This window comes from Amphiprion ocellaris, chromosome 3 (genome assembly GCF_022539595.1).
Source record: "Amphiprion ocellaris isolate individual 3 ecotype Okinawa chromosome 3, ASM2253959v1, whole genome shotgun sequence".
Lineage (NCBI taxonomy): Eukaryota > Metazoa > Chordata > Actinopteri > Pomacentridae > Amphiprion > Amphiprion ocellaris.
The window spans coordinates 7,244,159-7,249,998 of record NC_072768.1 but is presented as its reverse complement, the minus strand read 5'-3'; the positions used below and the strand labels follow the sequence as shown (position 1 = coordinate 7,249,998).

General features: G+C 39.1%; 1 long non-coding RNA gene across 2 annotated transcripts; it reads left to right on the top strand.

The window, feature by feature from the left end:
• Positions 1-346: 346 nt before the first annotated feature.
• LOC129348551 (uncharacterized) lies at positions 347-2,998 on the top strand. Of its 2 annotated transcripts, XR_008601136.1 has the most exons (3): positions 609-766; positions 1,386-1,544; positions 2,497-2,998. It is a non-coding gene; the product is annotated as an uncharacterized LOC129348551 (long non-coding RNA). The 2 variants fall into 2 exon arrangements; XR_008601135.1 differs by having other exon boundaries at positions 347-1,544.
• The last annotated feature ends 2,842 nt before the right edge of the window (positions 2,999-5,840 follow it).

The following is a 5,840-nucleotide window of genomic DNA, read 5'->3' as shown; positions in this document are numbered from 1 at the left end:
TCTTTTGTGAGGCTTTAAGGTCTCTGACTGAAACCTTTTAATCCTAAATAGGCTTAATTTTCCAGTTGTGTGGCAATACAGACTTGAGCAAGACACTAAATCCCACTAGCTCCCTGTGTTTAGGCCGTCACTCTGCATGCTTGTCTGTGTGAATTTAGTGAATGAGAGGCTTTCAGTCCGTTTTATCTGATCAAAATGTGGAACGTGGATGTGTTTGGTTACTTCAAGTCTTGGCATGATTTCTGTAACTTCAAGTGACATTTAGTAATGCCCTTAGATCGTGATACCTGTTCCCTCTACGCTGCGCGCGTGCGCACTGCTGACACGGTCTCCCCGCACAGAAAATCTGCGCTGCGCACAAAAAAAAATCCAACCTAAATTGTAAATAAAATAAACACGTAACAATTCATTCTGTGCTATTTTTCAGTGTGAGTCAGTGAGTGACCGGTGACTGGCTGCTGCAGCCAATGATGCGATTCACATACGTATTTACCATAGACTGTATATAATGGTATTTACGCAGCTAATCAGTCAGGCGTCCTTATGTGCAGCTACCTTTGTTCTCAAAGATATGAATGAGTAGATAGGACACGCCCCTTTGAGCTGCGGCTACAGCGAGGCTAAGCTAGTGGGGGAAAGTTTCAGTGCATTCTGTTGATGTAGACGGCGTGAAAACGGAAACAAGTATGCCGGCTCACTGTGCTGCATACAATTACACACTGCGTCGTACGATTGAGACAAGGAAACTTGGAATGACTTTTCATAGGTAAGAATAGTTTTTGGCTCTTTTTTCATTATGAAATCTTGTTGAGAGCTTCCAGTCTATGAGAGCTAACTAGTTAGCCACTAGCAAAACACTAAGGCGAGCTAGCAGCTTGACAAGCAAATACCAGACGATTAATAGTAGCTGTAGTATAGTTGTACAAGCAGTAGTAGTAATACTAAAAGTACAAGCAGCAGTAGTAGTATAAACAGCTGTTGGAGTCATAGAAGTAGTATCAGCATTTGTAATAGTATTACAAGTTGTAGTAGCAGTGCCAGTATCAGCAGCAGTAGTTACTACTACTAGTAGTAGTCACATTACTATTACTACCACCAATACTACCAATAGTAGTTATAAAGCCTAACTCATGTATATCCAGATTACCGTCTATGTTCTTCCTCCAAACCCATTTTATGATTGGGATTACAGGCAGTTCTTTAGGACTGCTCTCAAATAATTGAAATGTTGCTAAACAAGGTTATACTTATCAAATTAAATAGCTCTGGTCTCCAGTATATTGGCGAATTTGGTTCTTTGTACTTAATTTATTAGCATGATTTCTTTTTAATATGTTGTGTACAGGCTTAATTACTTCTCTGTCTACTTTTCTTACTCCATGTAGGTTTCCCAGAGACTATGGGTTAAGGAGGAATTGGAAGTTTGTCGGCTTAGACCTGGTGTCATTCCATCAGTGTTAAACTTCCCGGCTCATCTTGGAAGAGTATGTGCCAGAAAGACCACGACCAAGCAGCCTTGAGATCTTAGGCAGCGTCTCCCTGAGGTGGGTGTCAACGGTGTTCACAGTCAGGTCTGTGGTAATCCCGTCAAAAAACAAAACAGAAAAAATTATATAATATTTATAGATTATAAATCAACATGTAACCAAAGCACTCTGTGTATAACGCCATAGTATAGGATGTAGTTCAGAAAATGTCAAAGTATAGTATGCTTTACTCAAGAATAACATAGTATGGCCTGTAGTTCATAGTACAGCATGTTGGCAAGAAAAAAAACCAAAACATAGATTATTATGTGGTTCAAAAAGCACAGAATGATAGGATGTTGCCTAAAATTGTCATGTATGATATGTGGTTCAAAAAGTGTCATAGTGCAGTATATTGTCAAAAAAGTATGTAATTCAAGAAAACATCAGAGTATAATATGTCATCTAAAAAATGCCATAGAATAATAATTTCATTGCACAAGTAAAAGTGTAGTAACTTTTAAAACTGTTCGAATTCTTATATGTTGCTTAAAAAAAAAAAATTAAAAAATAAAACAAAAAAAAAGTCACAGTAATATGTCAATTAAAAAAGCCTATAGTATAGCGTGTTGCCCAACAAACATCATAGTATAGCATGTCGCTCTAAAAATGTCACAGTATAGCCTTTAGTCCAAAGCTGTCAGTAGGTGAGGAGCAACACAAAAACAGTCCAAACGCTGGTTTCCAGAGGGTTAGACGAGAATTTATTTGAAAGAGTAAGTTTACAACAACACATGTGAGGGGGTTAAAAACAAATGGGTGTTAGTAAAATAAAAATAAATAAACAGAACTAAAAGTGAACTTCATGTTGACATTGATGGGCATTCCAACCAGGAACAAAGTAAAAGCTAATCAATACAAAAAAAACCCTCTTCCTGTTCACCTCTTAAAACCCAAAAACAAACCGCAGTAGCACCCTAAGCTGAAACTACCAATGGCTTCCCTGTTTTCCTTTGTGAACAATTCAAAGGTCCCTCTCTATCTCCCCACACATCCACCAACCACTGGAACACATCTCCAAAGTTCTGCTGGGCCAGCTCAGCTTCCCCTCAGAAGAAGTGCCGCCACCTACCAGATGAAGGAGCCTTTTGAGAGGCAGCTGGCATCGTGATTGGACTGTACTTTGGTCTGTTCCAATCCAGCTTCAGCTCCAGAGACGGCAGGCGGGACGAGTCAACGGAGGCCGGGTGGACGAAGGCATGCAGCTGAGTACAATCCAGAAAACAACAGAGGAGGAGTGCAGTGGCCCAGGGCCAGAACAAGCAGAGTAGCATCGTATGTCTCTTAGAAAACATCATAGTATAGCCTTTGGTATGAAAAAACGCCATCATATACATCGTATATTGTACAAATAACAAGTCAAAGGAAAGAGACATACATTGTAGAATTGTAGTAATTGTGGGCTGACTGATTTACTGATTATCAGTATTTTATTTTTTACTGATTTACGGAAATAAATACATTTAAAAATGGTGCTACTTTGGCTCTGAACCTTTATCTACCCGTGGTCGCTCTGTCTTCTGGAGTGATTTGATTGGTTATACATAACGAATAAAACTCCTTTAACTTAACATCTGTAAACAAAACAAAAACGTATCAACAAAGTTTTCTGTTAAGAGTTTGTGTTCTTCTAAGCTTAACTCAAGATTTTAAATACTTTCATTTACTGCAAATGAATATCTACTCCAAATGTCTCACTAATAATCATTATCAGCCTTAAAAACCCACAAAACACCCCTCTATACTCGACCACACTTAGTACAGTCTGGTTCCCCCTTCTATAAATCTGCTTGGAATCTTCCACTTCCTGTTTGTCAAAGTGGCCTTCTACCTGGACAGGTTTTGTTGGAGCTCATGCAACAAACATTTTGGGTAACTGCACTTTAATATGGTTGGATGACACGGAATTAGAGTCTGTTTTAATGAGACTGAGTTAAGATGTGTAGCTCTGTCATTAAATAGTAAATTATTTCTCTGAATTCACAGAGAAAAATCTGAAATGTTTGCTAGGTTAGCGTCCCACATGTTCTTTGGCTCAGCTAAAGCTAACTCTCTCCAACTTCTGGATCTCTTGAGTTGCTTGTTAAAATATCTTGCTGTAGGTGCTGAAGCTCAGAAAGTCTGAGATGTTTGTTCAAAATAAGCTCATTCTCAAGTCTTATCTGAACTCTTTTGTTTGAACTTTCCCTAAACTTAGGAGTTAATGACAGAGCAGCACATCCAGACTCAGTCTCATTTATGTAGAGATTAAACTTCAGTGTCATTCATTGATGTTAAAGTGCAGTTTTTCAAATGTTTGTTGCACATGCTCCCGACCAAACCAGTTCAGGTGGAAGACGATGTGAAGAGAAAGCTCCAGAGGATGAATATCACACATTTACGTTGGAAATAAATGTCCGTTAATTAGACATTGTCATGCAAAAGTTGGATTTCCCTTTAATGATGTTCAAATCTTTGTTGAGTGTTTTGTTGATGTTGGTTTCTAAATGTTTTCTGACACTCGGCCCCAAAGATTAAAACCTTCTACGGCTCACAAGCTGCAACAATTCACACATTATCAACTATCTTTCTGACTAAACTAAGATAAAAAGTGAAAAACTGCCCGATTCCTGCATCATGAATGTAACTCTTTTTGGTTTTTATGACCGTAAACTGAATATATTTGGGCTTGACATTTTATAAACCAAAACAAGAAATGAATTACTGGAGAAAACAATCAACAGATTAATGGAAAAAGAAAATGTTTTCCAGCATATATGGCTGAATTACTCCAACATTACAAGATACATACAATTTGAATTCAGTTTTATTTATATAGCGCCAAATACAGGTCAAATTGTCTCAAGACACTTTATTTTTATATTTTTTGTCATATTTAAAACATGACAAAGTAAGAAATTTAAACCTCTTGACTAATCCAATTTATTATTTGGTTTTTAAGAGACTAATTGACAACTAAAATAACTTTCTCCACTAAAACTAATAAACATGAGGTCAAATAGAAGGAACAGTTTTAAATACTGCAGTCCCACGATGACAAGAATAAAGTTTGTCAGCAAAAAGTAAATCTGCTGGTGGATTCCATTAAAATCCTAATAAATGATAATAAAGTGTGATACTAAAGGTTTGTGGTGCTAAAAATGTCAAAGATATCGAGTTGAACATCTGGATGGAGGTTGATAAAAGTTGACCTTTCATTTCTCTGGAGCGACTCCATGGATTTTATGGATGGTGGTTAAAGACCTGCTCTTCTAGTCGTCTTCCTTCTAGTCGCTGTAAAAAGTCAGTCCATCCTGGCCGACTTCAACACCTCTTCATGACAGCTTGTTCAGCCTCTGACCTCGTGGAAACTCCAGAAACACGGGAAAACCCATGGAGACTCGAAGAACTCGTGGAGACTCGAAGAACTCGTCGGGCGGCGGAAGGTGTGGTGGGTGGTGGGGGAGTAGAGGGGGGAGGCCGCCACCCACCTCCCCGCCTACTCTCCGCCCTGACTCCACCCAGACTCCGCCTTGGCTCTGCCCATGAGGTCACTTTGTTAACTACGATGCCAAAGGGACGACGAAATTATTTCTTTTCATCTGATCTGTAGCTCAGTGAGTTAAGGATTTGCCTATGGAGCTGCAGGTCGCTGGTTCAAGACCAGACCCTTCTTAAAGTTTTTCAAAATCCTGACAAAGACAAACAAAGAAAATTGCCAGTGGTGGGTCTCGAACCTGCGACCTTCCGCTTGGTAGTCCTCTTCTTATCCTCCTGAGCTACTCGCTCAGATACTAATTCTTCTTTTTTTTGCGCATTTATCATCTATTTTTTGCCATTTTCGAGTTTTTTTTTTAACTCGAGTCTCGACTCGACCGTTTTTCTCAGGAGGTTGGGCTTCAGCCTTTGTGCTGGAGGGTGGAACCCTCAGTTCCAAGACTTTCCAAGCCTCCAGACCTCCCGAGTCCTCAGGACCTGAGCTTTCACACAGTCTGAGGGCTGAAATTTTCTAAGTCCCACAGTAGTTCTCTGTTAGATTGAACTTTCAGACAGCCCAAGTACTGATATCTTCAAAGTTCCTGAGTAGTTCTCTGTTAGTTTGAACCTTCAGACAGTCTGAGGACTGAAATTTTAAAAGTTTCTCAGTACTTCTCTGTTAGTTTGAACTTTCTGGTTAACAGAAGCCTTAAAACTTGTGACCATGAGTCTTGATTTCACATTTAGACCATCAATCTGAGTTCTTCTCAGACCTTCACCTGTGGGTTTTTTAGAAATCCTGAACAAACTTTGATTCTCTTCACTGAACATTAGTTTGATCAATGCCTTCAACTACCA